At 40.4% G+C, this 15,546-nt stretch overlaps 1 protein-coding gene across 1 annotated transcript in view; it reads right to left on the bottom strand.

Annotated features, from left to right (window-relative positions):
* Positions 1-13,491, bottom strand: part of GREM2 (gremlin 2, DAN family BMP antagonist) — a 40,475-nt gene extending 26,984 nt beyond the window's left edge. Inside the window, exon 1 of the mRNA XM_080585197.1 lies at positions 13,189-13,491. The gene's annotated coding sequence lies outside the window, so the exon portion shown is untranslated. The remainder of the gene's footprint in view (positions 1-13,188) is intronic.
* Between the last annotated feature and the right edge of the window lie 2,055 nt (positions 13,492-15,546).

Below are 15,546 nucleotides of genomic sequence, written 5' to 3'. Positions count from 1 at the left end.
TGGTTCATAACACCAGTGCCTTGTTTGGTACAGGTTTGCTGCAAGGATTAGGTTTTTGACATTTGGCTGTAGCAGGCAAATCAAAGAAAAAAAGGCTGATCCTAACCTAATGCAATATTAATACACGCAATACTCATGCAATACTAATACAGTATCAATGAAGAATCTAGTGTCTGTGTTGCTTTGTGTACACAGTTTCCAACCGAACTTCAGCCCTGTAAAATTAGTGTTTATACAGCCGTGTCTATCTTGTACTAAAATCATGTTCAGTGATCATCATTTGTAAAACCTCACAAGTACCTGGGAAATCCCAACAGCCTCCGAAAGGCTCACCAGCTCTGAACTGTGACATTCTGGCCACCAGCACCGGGGACCATTGCTTGTGTGAGGGCTTGACTGCAGGTTGGGGGAGGGTGTAAAATGTGTCTAGCTGTACTTTGGATCTGATTACATCTTCTTATAGCTCTGAGGATTTTATCACCTTTAGTTCCAGAGTGTAACTTAACCTATGCATTCAGCCCTCATAATGATCCTTCCTAGCCTTCAGCTGCACCTTTTTCCTTACAGAGGGAAAATCTCAGCAAATGCATCCAAAGATGGGAGCAGTAAGAAGTGTTCTGCAGCATTTCTCAATCTATCATCCTTTTCCCTCAGCACTTACCTTCTGCAAGGCTTGTCAAGTTCAGACGCAGTCAGCTTAATCTATCTTCACAGCTTGACACACTCAATGAGAACCCTGCAAATTTCTCGATCACCTTTGTAACGCTGAGCAGAGGAAAGTCTAAGTACTCTAAAATATAGGATTAAGGTGAATTGCCCAATATTAAGCAAAAGTTTGTGGCTCCATGTTACCAAACTGGTAACCTGACATTGTTATTTGTAGAGTCATTTGACCTTCATAATAAGCCAGTCTTCTGCATAGTGAAAATAGGTGGAAGGAAAGAAGGCAAAGGCTACTTTTATCCTCCACATATCTGAGCAGTGCCAGAGATGACAGATACATTCAGATTCTCCATAAGTTACTCTGAGACTATGCTGAAACACCCAGAATAAAAACAAAAGGCTTTTTTCTTTGATTTATGCATGTGTCAAGGTTTTATTGCAAGTCAAAGGCATGCAAGGTTGGGCTAAATAAGCATATTTTAAGTAAAGGGTAAGCTGATATGAGAAGGTGATCCAGAGAGAGAGGCAATGTTCCAGCTATTCTTGATTAGTTATTTTTCGAATTGGGCAAAATAACTTAACCCCATGAGCAAAAACAGAGAAAGAGAAAATGGCTAAATACTTAACCTTTCCCCATGCTTCCAGCATGTCCTGGAGAGTAGACCAACAAACAGGAGCAAACAAAACTTACAAGTGTGCAACCCTCTTTGCAGACACCAATTACTGCTCTCTTAAGATTCAAAAACATGCTAAAACTTGTCTTTTCCATTTTCCCCTTCACATTTCTTCTACAAACCTCTAACTACAGCTTTGTATCAGGGAAATTGTGTCATGCCACAAGATGATTTGAAGAGACACTGCTGTCTCAACATACCACGAAGATGACTAAATAGTGACAAAGTAAATCATCCCTCAAAGATAAGTCAATAGTGAATAAGTAATTTTATCTGTCAAGAATTAACATGCAATGAATACTTGGAAAGGTTACTCAACATAAAATCTGTTAGCAGTTAGACGTGAGTTCCCTCACACATGCTAACTAAGGAAGCCTGTAGAGGAATAGATCCTATTTGACTTCTTGATGAAAAGCTTTAACAACAGCAAGTGGTATGTATAAACCTCTAGAAAAGGATTATATCCTAAGAGATTGTTAGCTTACAGACAGATATCTTACTATAAAGACATACTTCTTAAGCATTTCTCAGGAAATGTGTTCACCTTCTATTTAAAATATTTGAAATGACTAGTGAATGAGTGAGTTTATGATAAATAAAAAAATAGTTTATGATGAATAAAAAAAACTAAAGGCAGTTAAAAAATTGGTTGAATAAAAGAAATACTCCGAAGCCATTAACAGTTTGGAATTTAACTTGCAATTAAAGCTGACAGACCACTTAAAAGCTTACCTTGCTTTTCACTTCTGTTACTATTTGCATTTTTCTTTTTTCTTTTTTTTTTTTCAGTTATGTAAAGGCAGTAATCTGTTTCCATTTTTTTCTTGAATATACTTTTCAAGTTCTTTTATATACTTCTAGCATGTTATCATATCTGTCCTACAAACTCTGTGAATGCATAGCTTATGATGTTTTAAAAATTCTATTTAATTAAAAGAAATTGGGAGTCCTGATAAAATGTGCAAGCTGCAGTTGTATATCCTGAAATCTAGGCTGTAAGTATACATCACTTAAATTTTCCTATCTTCTTGAATAAATAGATCCTCAAAGGTTTCCCAGAGAAGATATATTTTACATTACTTGGGCTATCCAAAGAATGTTTTTGCCGCTCTGTGCAATTAGAGCTGGAAGTGCATTTATCTTGCTATAAATAAGGTGACTCTTAAAGAATGAAGTTCAGAAGTGTTAATTTCAAATCTTTAGTGAAGATATCTTTGATAGGGTAACCCCACATCTCAAAGTAACTAGTTTAGTTTCACTCAAATTTGAAATAAATTCTGGCATTTATAATATATGCAAATTTGAAAAAAAAAGTGGAAAATATGATAGACTAATTGCAGAATTATATTGAAATTTTTATTATAAAACCTAAGTATTTACATAGCTGTTTTGAAAGTTTCCATTTATGTATGATGTCAAGTCAGAGCTACTCCTAAAATCACATTGAGCAGAAATATAACTTAATTGTTCAGAAACGATCCATGTATGGAATCACTTAGTTCTTCAGAAGCAAATCCTCTCTTTCCAACCATACAAATGCTTAGTATATACTGGTTCAAAAGAGAAAAGTGAAAAGAGAAAAATGAGAAGGCAATTAACTGTTGTTGTCTCTTTCTTTTGCTACAGTAAAAAACATACTTTACAGATACCTTGTGTAAACCATGAACAAAAAATTTGGATACACAAGTTTAGAAATAATAACTAATGAAGATAGCAGAGCAAATACACAATGGCAGATCTTCCCACTTTATAGAAGGCATAGTTAGCAGTGCCTTTTTTTTAAGCATAAAAATATTTTTGCATTGTATTAAAGCACTGTTCCACTCCTCTTTAGAGGAATTAATTTAATCCAGTGTGCAAATTTGCATTAGAATTCACATCCTTATAGGCCTTGCAGTAAGGCAAACATCATTTGTTTTTTTACATTTATACATACAGTCATGGCAACCTGTTTTATGTACTATTCATATTCATATACAGATACAACACTGTATTAAGCATTGTTAATAGAAGAATTCTAGCCTTTTTTTTTTTTTAAGTTTTAATTTACAGTAACAGTTCTTACAACCTATAAAGCAACCCATGAGACCCATCAGTTCAAGCAATGATAGCAATAGCCTTTCTCATTGTCCAGTATATTCAGGAATGCTGGTCTTTGGGCTCTCTTCAATAGCAACCTTACTCAAGATCTTACACACTTACCACTGAGCCTGTATACCTACCTGCTGCTTGAACTAGACTACTAATGCCACTCACCACTAATGGGGTTTTCAGGCTGCCATACAAGGATTCTGCACTTAGTAGCGCTGCCAGCTAGAGGACACGAAATTATTTTGAACACACGCAGCACAGTTATAAGCCAGTTTCACATAGATTTTGATTGTACCATTTAGACATGACAGGTGTCACAAAGAAAGTTTATAGCAGAATTAAGAAACAACCAAGTGCCTAGGAGCAGAGCCAAGGGCAGAATGACCATTTCAACACAAGTTTAGACTTTCGCCTACCTAAAGTGACACCATAGCCATAGGCATCGTAACAAGGAAGCAATACTCCTTGGACCATTAATACATTTAAGAGACGATTAGGTTTTGCCACCCCAAAGAAATTGGTCATGAGATGAAACCAGAAGTCCATCACGGGAGATTCAGGAAAGGCTTACAACTAGAAAGAAGACAGCACTTTTTTAAAAACAAAAATGAGTTGTGACTCTTATTTGAAAAAGTCCACCAGCATTGCTATCTGACCGATGGGATATGTTAGCAGTTAGTATCATGCATCAGAATGTTAACAAAGTTATAGTGGATTTTGATTACTTACTTGAGGCGTGGTAAAATAAGCTAGTTTTCAAATGTAGTTAGCACTTTCTAAGGAAAATGAAAAAATATCCTGGGGGAAAAAATATCATTTGGAGCCCTTCATAACCAAAATATCTTATATTACAGTTCACTTTTATCGACTAATGAAGTGTCTCTTTAACTAATATAAAACAAACCATCCATATGCTTATATGACAATAAAAATGGATTCTTAGGATTTTTTTTTCTGTTGTCCTGTAAACAGTAAAGACAAACATAAAGCCAAGATAAATACAGTGAAAAATGTGTTTCAATATTCTCAACAGATACATCTAAATTTCAGTGTGAGGGGAAAGAAACAACAAGTACTCCATTAGCACCCCAAACGCCCTATATTTTACACATTCAGAAAAAGTTAACAGCTTAAGTCAATCATGTTTGACCGCTATACAGTTATTTATATGAGTAAATGAAGCTGGCGTCTGAGTGGGGAGATGAACTGGCAACTTGCCGCAGCCTTGAATTACAATTTGTATATAATGGAGCAAACTGCAAGCGCTCTGATTGTAGCCTATCTATGTGGATGAAGCTAAGCAGAAGAGCTCAAATAGGCAACATTCTGATTTGATTAACGATAAAACAAGATAAAGATTTCTTCAGTCTTCAGGTGAAGTTGCCCAGGACAGATCTGAAGAAGAACTCGGACCCCCATGACCAGACTGTCAGCAGAGTTACATAGACAACTTTATCTCTTGAGACAGGAAACCCTTGTTACAGGCTTCTCAGCCATGAGCCTGCAGTTCTGCTGTCTGAACAGAGCAGCTAAACCCAAAGTGAAAATTCCTGTTGTTGTTGGCAGTCTCAGAGGCTCCACAACACTGGACTGCACCATGGCCATCATTGCTATAGAGAGGCACAGATCATAATGAAATAGCTGGGAAAGGTCATTTTCAGTGATTCTACAGTTTTTTAAAGATCATTTTACATAGGACAGGAACAAAGGAGAAATGAAGTTGTTCCTTAGAACAACTGTGTTGAACAGACTAAATGAGTTTGTTTTTTTTTCAGACTTGAATATCTGGGAGTAGATTAGCTGTTCACAGTGCACGTTATATGAATGGCAGAAGTTAGTGTTCTGGAGGGACTTTACAGAGAACATACAAATCCATACATTTCGTACAAAAGAAAAGATCCTTGCTTTTTAGGCTCTTTTGTAAAAAAAATAAAACATATATATATAATAAAAAATAAATGAAATAAAAGCTGAGAGCAGCTTAGAAATAAGCGGATTTCCCTAACTGTCTGTTTATCAAACAACTGTATTACCACACAGCATGAACAGCTCACAGCAGTAGTTTCCATAACCAACAGTGCCTCTATCCTACAGTTCCTACTAATTCCCTATAAATGTTGGGAATAGTCCACTGGCCTTTTCTGGTTTTCAGAAATACAAAGCGATTAGCTGACCACTTTTGCAAATGACACTTTGGAGGTGATTAAAACATTTACAACAGTAGTTTATGTATTGTATTGTGATTATGCATCCAGTCTTGATATTTCCTCCATATGTATGTCATTCATAGCAGAATTACTTCATTCTATTTTACTGATACACAGCACTTGTGTACGTGTAAAAAGGCAGGTATCTGGTGACCTCTTAATATGTATTTAGGAATGGAAATTCATCCCTGTGGCCTTTTCTTTCTCCTGAATTCACTCTCTAGTTCAAACATTGGCCAAGGCACAAATAAACAAACATTAGTAAATACGAGACTGGATTGCCATTGCTTCTCAACAGTAGAGTCTGCCAGTATCAGATATGGATCCAGAGATATTGCTGGGTTTGCCTCTTCCAGAATAAATTTTCCAAGGAACTACACCCTCCTCTAGCTTGCTTAGATTCTGAAAATCACTGTTTATGACTGCGGCTATAATATTTGACCTACCCTGAAGTGCCAGGAATCAAACCACAGACTTTGGAAAGCAACAGGATCCATAAGCTCCAGACTCCTCAGTTTGAGAGTCTATGGTATGAGAGTCCCAGTTCTAAGCCACATTGATGGCTATGCCAGGATAACGCTTCGGATTCTGCAAATCACATCCATATTGTGAAGTCTTTCAAAGTCTGGCATAGTCTTAAATGGACAACAAATCTGTTTGTCGGATAAAGTCTGGACTGCTAAATAAATAGCGATAAGTTTCCTAATACTACTGGGCAGAGTGTTCCTACAAGTACAATATGTGTTTATCAATTTCCCACTGAGCTAGTGTTGCCTTCCAAATTTCCATTAATCCTATTATAGTAAACGTAGTACGGCCCTCTGGCAAACAAGAGTAACATTCTTCCTGTAATATCATATCCTTCTTTTAAAGAAACCTTAGAGATGTCCAGAAAAAAACTAGGCTTGACTTGGAATGACACAAAGAAGTTGTTTCCAAAAAAGCTTAGGTTTTATAAAATATTAGATTTAAAACTAAAAAAAGAAAAAAGCAAACAAAAAAAAAAACAAAACACAAACAACACAAAACAAAACAAGATTATTTTTATAAAGGGTTAATTGGCAATTTCTGATAGGTATTCAATACAATGTTTGCAAGTATCATACTTTAAAATCAGTTATCAAAACACTAACATAAAAATACTTTTTCTGGAAGCAATTTACCTGAGCTGAAGGATAAAGCAACTGGCATTTTGGGTGTAGAATTCAGAAAATAATAAACTTTAGCTTGTGAAAGTATTTTTTCAGTGCTCCATCAAGAAGAAAGAACATCAAGTGCAGAGAACTTAAAAAAAAAAAGTGGATAAAGAAAAACAAATGGATTTGTTATGGCACAAATTGTATTTAAAGCTTCTTTTCATCTGGGAGGAATTTATGGTAGACAAAGGTGGGATTTGTCTTACAGTTATTAATACAAACAAACGAAAAAGAAAAAAAAGCAATACAACACAACCAAATAAAAAAATAGATCAAGCTGTTGAATAACATCCTGTAAAGTGAATGAAGGGACTTTGGAAATCTCAAAGCAAGATAGCTTCAGATGACAGAAACTAGCTCAACTTCCAGCCATATGCATTTCTCTCAGTTGGTGCAGGGACATTATAGAAAAAAGAGTCATCAGATATAACAAAAATAGCATACAATGGTGCTATTTTCAAATATTTTCTGTGATTTTATAAAGCTTTACATTTTCCTAATAATCAGTTTATGTTACATTTGAATCTTCAGTTTCAGATACCATTAAGAAGTCACAAGTTTTGGGCTATGATTTTACTTAAGGACCAGCCTCAATAAGGATTGGAAGAAATAAATCAACAATCTTGCCCTACCTACATAGAATCTGAGGTGCTTATGATTTGTAAGTATTCACATTTAGGAATATCTGGGCAAAAGCTGTTCTCCCTGAAGTATTGGGCAAAGTTTTCACGGGCTTCATTAATGAAAAATATACACCAAAGTCAACAAACATGCTTAGCATAAATCCATTGTGTGCCATAATCTGAAAGGTGTCAGCCAAAGAACAAATTAAATCGAAATACAAATGATAGCCACCTCTCCCTTCATCAGGAGACTTTACTGGATGTATCCATTAAGTCATGCAATAGTAACACAGAGTATGTTCACATATTTCCCATCTTCTCTGCTGTCAACCTCTTCTTGTTCCTAGGAAAGGACACAGCTCCAAATTATGTTGACGGAACAGAAACTGACAAACGATAGATGGTTCATAACAAAAAACATGCCTAGAGCAAGGAAGTCTGACATCTGAGAGCTGGGATGTTTTCATTTCGGATAGAAGCTCTGACCCACTATTTACACCCCTGTCCCAATCTCTCCCGCATATTTTAGATGACTACTTTCCAGATGTTATCTGTATGGAGACTGGCCAGATTTATGGGCAGGATCCTGCTCAACTCTAGGCCAAACTAGTGTTTTGGCCTCACTGGAAATGAGATTAGGTTGGAGACTTGCACCAGGAAAAAACTGCAGTTTCTTGCCAGAAACAGTCATGCAGAATTTTTACAATGCTGTTTATTTTTTGGTTAGCACTACTGTAGAATATCAGGCTATTTAGCGCTAGCATAATAGCACTTATGCAGACTAATAGAATAGACTACACACGGCTGTAATCCATAAAAAAACTGCATACAAATGAAGAGAGGCAGCTAGCTCACTCGTAGCACCAGCACAATAAAGTTTTCCATTCTAACAAGTGTTTGTACAAGGCAAGGTCAATAACGCATTCTTCATGAGTTGTAAAAATGTTGTTTCCAAGTTTTAAGAGAAGTTAAAAATTTAGGAAATTTTTAAGATTTATTGCTGTTAAATACACAGTCTGATGTTATATTTGTGCATTGCCCATCACACTCAATAAAAATTGTTTCCAAAATGAAATTTGGAGGGTAAATGATATATTTTCCTTTCCCAGTGTATTTTTGTTCTCCGACTTCCTTAATGCAAAATAGGCAGAAATGTAATATTTATGAGACTTTTTGTATTTGAATGCATAACAACTTTAATTTCCTCTGAGTTTCATTACAAATGATAGTTTCTTCAAATACTCACTTCCTATGCAGTAATGACTTTGAAACTGTCCAAAATGGGAAAAATGTACCTTTTTGTTTCTATACAGAATCTTGTAGTGAAAAAAGTAGCATGCATATTTCTATATACAAAATACATTTATGATACAATTCTATATGGCAGTATAGCCTCTAAAACACTGACCTTCGTAAATCCCTTCAATTTTATGACTAATCTAAAATATGTTGCTATAACTAGTATATGCTTTATAAAGACAACAATAACAGAAAAAATATATATACGCAAAATGTCATAGATAAACATGGTTATACTCACAAGAAAAAAAAATGAATCTGAAAGGTAGATGCTGTAAGATGACTTTTTGAAAAAGGGCAGTTTATAACTAAAGTTTCCATGATTGTATCACATTGGATATTGAAAGGCAGATTGCCTTGTGTTTCACAGCAAGAAAGATTCTTAAGGTCTGTTTCCCTTTCTGAAACAGGCTTCAAAAATCTTTTATTAAAAAAAAAAAAAAAAAGTCATAAAAGGCTTAATGCACTGAGAACAAAAAATACGATGTTTTCAAAGTGGCATATGCATAACTCAGATAACTCACCTTAAAATCTACTCTTTACCCTCCATAGCAGCTCTACTGGAATAAGGTTTGGAGTAGAAAACCTCTAGTAATAGAAATATAGTCATCTGAGAAACAACACAAAACAAAACAAAAACTCTTTTGTTTTTCAATTCACATTATTCTGAATAGCACAACATTTTCTGCATTTTAAAAGCAGTTTGGAGCAGTCACTGTGATGCAGAACAAGGAGGATATATATATATATCATTCACGATGCACACATAAAACCCTATGACTTACAGTATGAACCCCATGAATATGTGCATAAAACTGTAGTGTCAATAAGAAGCCCAATTTTTGCAGGAATGACAAACATCTTCTGCTATTGAGTAAAAAGTATCTGAGCGTTAATGGCTCTAATAATATATTTTCTAGTCAGAAATGTTTTCATACAAAAGATAATGGATTATAGTTAACAAAATCTTATATATGTATATATATTTGTAATATTTTTCAGAATAGCAGCAAACTAAAGAAAAACAAGAAAGTGCAAAAAGTCAGCCAAGTCACCAAAGAAACAGAGAAGTGTTTTCATCTTTAAAGTGAAAACTGCACACAAAGATGCTTTAGAATGTTTTAATCAGAAGCTGTAAGTGGATGTTTCTGAACATCTATCTGGGCATAACATATTCCCACCTGCCTGGGACAACTGGACTGTACGGTCACACGTTCTTTCGCTTGATGTGCTGGGGCACAGGAATGGCCAGAACAGGCTGCACCTTCTTCAAAGGGATGTTTCTGCTGTGTTATGGGAAACATAGTCAGGCAGGATGCTGCGCTCACAAAACACAACGCAGCATTTCTAATTGACAGTTTTTACATTTCAAGCCAACATTTTTCACTGCTTCCATACGAAATGAGGAGCATAAACACAGCCTTGTAAACCTTCACACGCGCCAGAGTATGGCCAATGGCAGGGAAGCAGACATAAAGAAGCATCAGTTGTCTTTTTCTGAGCACAACTGTTATGTTCACATTCACCAGGTAAGCACAAGGCTATGTTATCTGAAGTTCTCACTCAAAAAGGTCTGCAATCACATACCAGACTATTAAAACACACAGACACACACACAAAACAAACAAACATACAAACAAAAAGTCACAACTACCACCTATCCATCTTCTTCTAAAACTGAAATGTTCTCGGTGTGTGTTCATACAAATAAGGCTGCCACAGTTGGTTTCAGGGTCGTGCTCTCCCACAGAGACAGAATGAGCTTCTCGGTAACACATCTGCAGGCAATGGTGCCGGGAGCAGGGAACAGCCAACACCCCAGGGAAAGATGGCGAGTGTCTGCTCCAAACTGTGCTGTGTATCAGCACTGCAAATTGACTATGTCTATGTTAGCAAGCAGCACAGCCCAACAGGAACAGAAATATTGAGCAAAACAATTATGTGCAGGAGACTTTGTGTCAATGCTAAATGCATTTCCTAGGGTTTTACTTCAGGCTAGCTCTGGTCTGGTCCCATGGACTGAATTTCCAGCAATGACTCAAGCACATCTTCCAGTTTAGATTCATCCTAAAGGAATCCAGCTGGCCCACCATGAGGTATACGGAGATGGACAGTAAGTGGGAACAACTGGAAGACTGGCGTCAAAAGAGCACTCCTGATATGAACCACAACCCTAATATAAATGCACAACCACACCCACGAGCATCTGTGAGAGCGAAGTGAAAGAGCTTATTGTGCAGCTCTTGAAGAGGCTCTTGAGATGTCAGTAAATCTGCATGGCGACTTCGACTGCTCAGGTTCGTACTTCTACATGCAGTGCTACTAAACTTATATTGAAATAGTTCTAGCTCAAGCATCAGATGCTGGTAAGTTGGAATTTGCCAGTTACCAAGTTTATCAAGAAAAATCACAGCAGGACTGAACTATTTATTACAAAAGCGGATGGCCCAGATCTACTTGATTAACACTTGCATAAACATTGACAAATGATGACTGAAACCCATCAGTTTCCACAGGACTGGATATATCTATATACCTCAGCTGGCAATTCAGATTATTTTTTACCCTCACCTGGTACTATGGAAAGAAACAAAAATCCCCTCAGTTAAATTCTTCAATTTCCTATGCATTTGTTCTATTCCACACTGAAAGTCATGTTTCACGACAGTCTATTTGAAAGACAAACAAAAAGTAAATAGATCAGCTAAACCAATCAGCTCAAAATCTAAAGTTAATGGCATTTATTTTTGTGCCACCCTTTCAGAGCCCCTTCTGATGCTTTTCACTGCCTTCACGCCCCTTATCATCCCACACGGGAAGCTGAGCAAACCTCGCTGTTACCAGACACACTTCCCCCCGAGCACCAGAGCTCTGCGTGCACAGTGTGCGGCATTAGATGCAGAAAGCAAAATGCTACCAGCTAGATCTGTCCCTCATTCCACAACACATTTAGCAAATGGGTCTGCCCTCTTCAGTTTCACAGTAATCACACACAGTTTTTCAGACTTTAGGACTTTGCTGCCCTTCTTGGACAGCGGCAGTTCATGGGGACTGTGCAAGAAAAGAGAGGTCCCTTGCTCTGAGCTTGGGTACTGAGATTGAACCCTGATTCCCAGTAATAACCAGACTTCTTGCGTCTGTCCAGTTATTTTGTAAGGGCTCTGCTATCAAATCTTAGAACAGTATTGTTTCTCCTCAGTATTTGCAAAAGCCAGCCTGGAAACTATGCATGAAGGTTAGCAAGTGAAGCATCTGTGTCAAAATATACCAGGCAGCACATACTTCTTGGAGTTCAAGCAACAAATTAATCCCCTCAGGAAGCACAGTATCTGTATTGTATCTGTGCTGGCGGGAAGTAAGGACTCTGAAGTCATGCTGATTTCTCCCTGCTTTAGTGAGAAACAGCCTTGAAGCGGCCTGATAAGCAGCCTGCTAATTAGGGCTGTGTGCAGGCACTGCCGCTTCTTGCACCTGTTGCTTGGTGATTCCCAGGAGGGCTATGGGATTCCTGGCCTGGGGGGTTTTCCTCGGGGGATGTCTGCCACTGCCGTGGTAAGATGGAAGCTCACCTGATGGTGGTCATTGGGCTTTCATTCAGTTTATTCCCCCCGCTTTTGCAAAAAAAGAGAGGTTTAACTTGTTACAAGCTGTTAATTTCGTCCTCAAAAATCCACCGAAAGTTATATAACCGCTTTCACAATAGCGAGCTAAAAATAAGAGTTGTTCAGCCAAATGCCAGTGCAACTTTTTACAGGACCTGTGACTCCAATTCTGCAAGACCTGTGAGAATGCAAATATTTCCTTAGCTTCAACACAAAGTCAGGTGGGCGCTCCTTGTGAGACAAGAAGTGGGTTTGGATCATTACCGTCATTCGCACAAGGAACAAGCGGCGTATGTATGCACTTGTATGGATTTCCAGCTCCCGACTTAAAGTAGTGCTGCTCGCTCTTGGAGCTGATCCCTCCTGGGCTTTCATAATCACAACCCATCATTAACCCAAAGCAAAGAAAGCACGGTACAAAGGGGCACAGGTTTCAAGCGCGAGGGGGTGGGCGGCTTTTCTCTTTTTGTTTTTTTCTTTTTTTCTTTTCTTTTTTTTTTTTTTTCGTATTTTGCTGCTGCTTCCCCTCGGGGAGCGTGGGGATGGGACGCCGAGGGGCTTGTGCCCCGCAGGTGACTCGGAGCGAAGCCGCCGAGCCCCGGCGCTGCCGGGACCCGGCCCCGGCGCCCTTGGGCACGGAGACGCCCGCGGGGCCCCGCGTTGCCCCCGGCGGGGCCCGCGCAGAGAGCGCGCCCGGGGGCGGCGCCGCGGGGCGGCCCCGCGATGTCAGCACCGCGACGGGTGTCGGAGGGCAGGGGGCGAGGAGGAGGAGGAAGATGGGGGGAAGCGGGCGGGCGGACGCGGGCCGGTGCTGGCTCGGCGCCCCCCCGTACCTGCAGCGAGGCGGGGAAGGGTCTGCGGCGCGCTCCGTCCTGCCGGCTATAGATCCAGAGGCGGCGTGCAGCGGGGTCGCCGTCGTCGCCCGCCGGCGGTGGTGCGCAGCCCCGGCGCGGTGCAGATGCCCATAGGCGCCCGCTGCGGGAGCGCGGTGCCCGGAGCGAGCGAGGCGGCTTCGCCGGGTCCCAGCTGCGGAGGGGGGAGCTCGGCACTGGCTCCTCTCAGCCACTGCCCGAGGAGAGGATCAAGCCCCAGCTTTCGATTGGCTCCGGTGGCCAAACAGCTCACACCAGCCTCCCTGCCCGCCCGCCCGCCCGCCCGGCTCCCCGCCCGCCTCCCCTCGCCGCCGGCCGCACACACTCCGCTCGGCCCTGGCAGCCCCCGGGCTGTGCGCGGCCCCGCCGGCACGACGAGCCCCCCGCCGGCACGACGAGCCCCCCGCCGGCACGACGAGCCCCCCGCCGGCACGACGAGCCCCCCGCCCGCCCCCGAGCCCCCCGGCCGTGCCTCCGCGGGGGGACCGCCCGCCCCAGCTCCCCCGGGAGAGCACCCGCGGGTGCCCCGCACGCCGCCCCCCCCCTCGGGCCCGAGGACCTGCGCTCTAAGCGCCTGTGACATTCGGTGTCATGCTCGAGATCCAGCCTCGCTGGTGCTGGGAACGTGTTTTTAAATATCCCTAGCGAGTAAAATTAAAAGCATGCAGAACCCGACCACCTGAGGGCTCAGTCTGAGGTAGGACAAAGCGGTCTTTGCCTAAGTTCAGTTTGCTTTTCTTAACGCTGTTTGGGTTCCTAGCCCTAACTTGGTCAAATCCACGTCAAACCGTGGCATGCACAGAAAATAAAATCAGGATGCTAAGCCTCCTCTTCCTGAACCCAGGGTTATTAAATCGCATTGGCTGTGACTGTCATTTCCCGGTGCATCTTTGATGTTGGTATCCCCCTTTTGCTCGGGATGACTTCAGTGGCCTGTGGAAAAGGCGTTTCTCTCCCACAGACTTGCTATTGTATAAAGTCAAATCTTAGACCTGTCTTCTGGGGGAAACAGCAATCCTTTGGTTTCAGCATGGCCCTCTGTTTAAACAACAATACAGTAGAATGAGATAAATAGGCCCTTTGGGTTTTCTCAGCGCAGGAAGATGTTGTAATATTTCCAGTAAACATGTTGGCAAAATTGCTTATTAAAAATTAGGGAGAACAAAATGATCAGTTATAACAGATGCACTCTTAATTAATGCAGTGACCTGCATTTGACTGATGCTGTTGAATTAAGAAATGTCTGTGCCTGATGGTACATCAGGTGCCATTAAAAGTCAACATTTATCCAAATTTGGCAGACCGTAGCATTTGAAACACAGCGAATGGAGTTGCTGAGATACCTTTGCATCCCAGCAGCATCTCTACATTTTTAAATGGTAACCTTCAGAACATTTCAAATTGATTCAGGTTTTGTTGTTGTTGTTTGGTGTATTTTTTTTTTATATTTAAAATAAGATGCTATTTCGCCCTCTCTAGAAAGAGTGCATGCTTTTGTCTCTTCGGGGTATGCACAGCTAGCTATCAAAATGTTTTTGTTTATTTTTTATTCAGGCAAAAGTCAAAAAAATAAAAATGGAAATATTGAGAAATATATGAAAACAGAGATGTTTATAAATATCCATACTTGAGGTCTAATCGTCCCTCATTTTACCAGCTTTATTAGCGAAAACATCCCCCAGTGAATTCAGTTGATCTATATGTCTGGAACACAAAAGTAACTAAAAAAATCCTCCTGTTTCATTATTATTATGTATGTTTCCGTCACATATTACCCATTTATTTTTCCCTGAGAGAAATGAAATCACTAGCTCAGAGATCAAGCCAAGTTGTGACCTCATGGCCCTCCATGGCCCTCCAGGCTCATGACCATGGCCCTCCAGGCTCAGCCACAGCAGCCACTGTATCCCCATGACCCCACTGGCACCTCTGCAGCAGGCATGTTTCTTCCTGCACATTCCTGATCCAAAAGACTGGCTTGTCTTACTTCAGTATTTCCTAAGTCAAAAAGTGATGCCTGCCTTCAGTCTGGCTTTCTCCCAGGAAGAGTCCTTACACCATTTTCAGACCCTTTTTTTCAGCCTCCCCTTTTTCTCCCTTCATGGACGGTTGGCTGTGGCAGGGTAAGGCAGATGGCCTCCAGCTGAGCACCTGCTGAAGCAAACACTGTGGCAGGCTGTTCCCGTAGGCCTCCTTCCAGTCATGGGTTTTCAGATGTATTATCCCATCATCTCTATGCAAATTTTATCTCCTGCTTATCTTTTTTTTTTTTTTTTTTTTTTGGGGGGGGGGGGTGGGGGAAGCTCTGAACCTGCTACA

The sequence above is a fragment of the Anser brachyrhynchus genome (assembly GCF_964034855.1).
Source record: "Anser brachyrhynchus genome assembly, chromosome: 3".
Classification (NCBI taxonomy): Eukaryota; Metazoa; Chordata; class Aves; order Anseriformes; family Anatidae; genus Anser; species Anser brachyrhynchus.
This window is presented reverse-complemented; position numbering and strand designations above follow the sequence as displayed.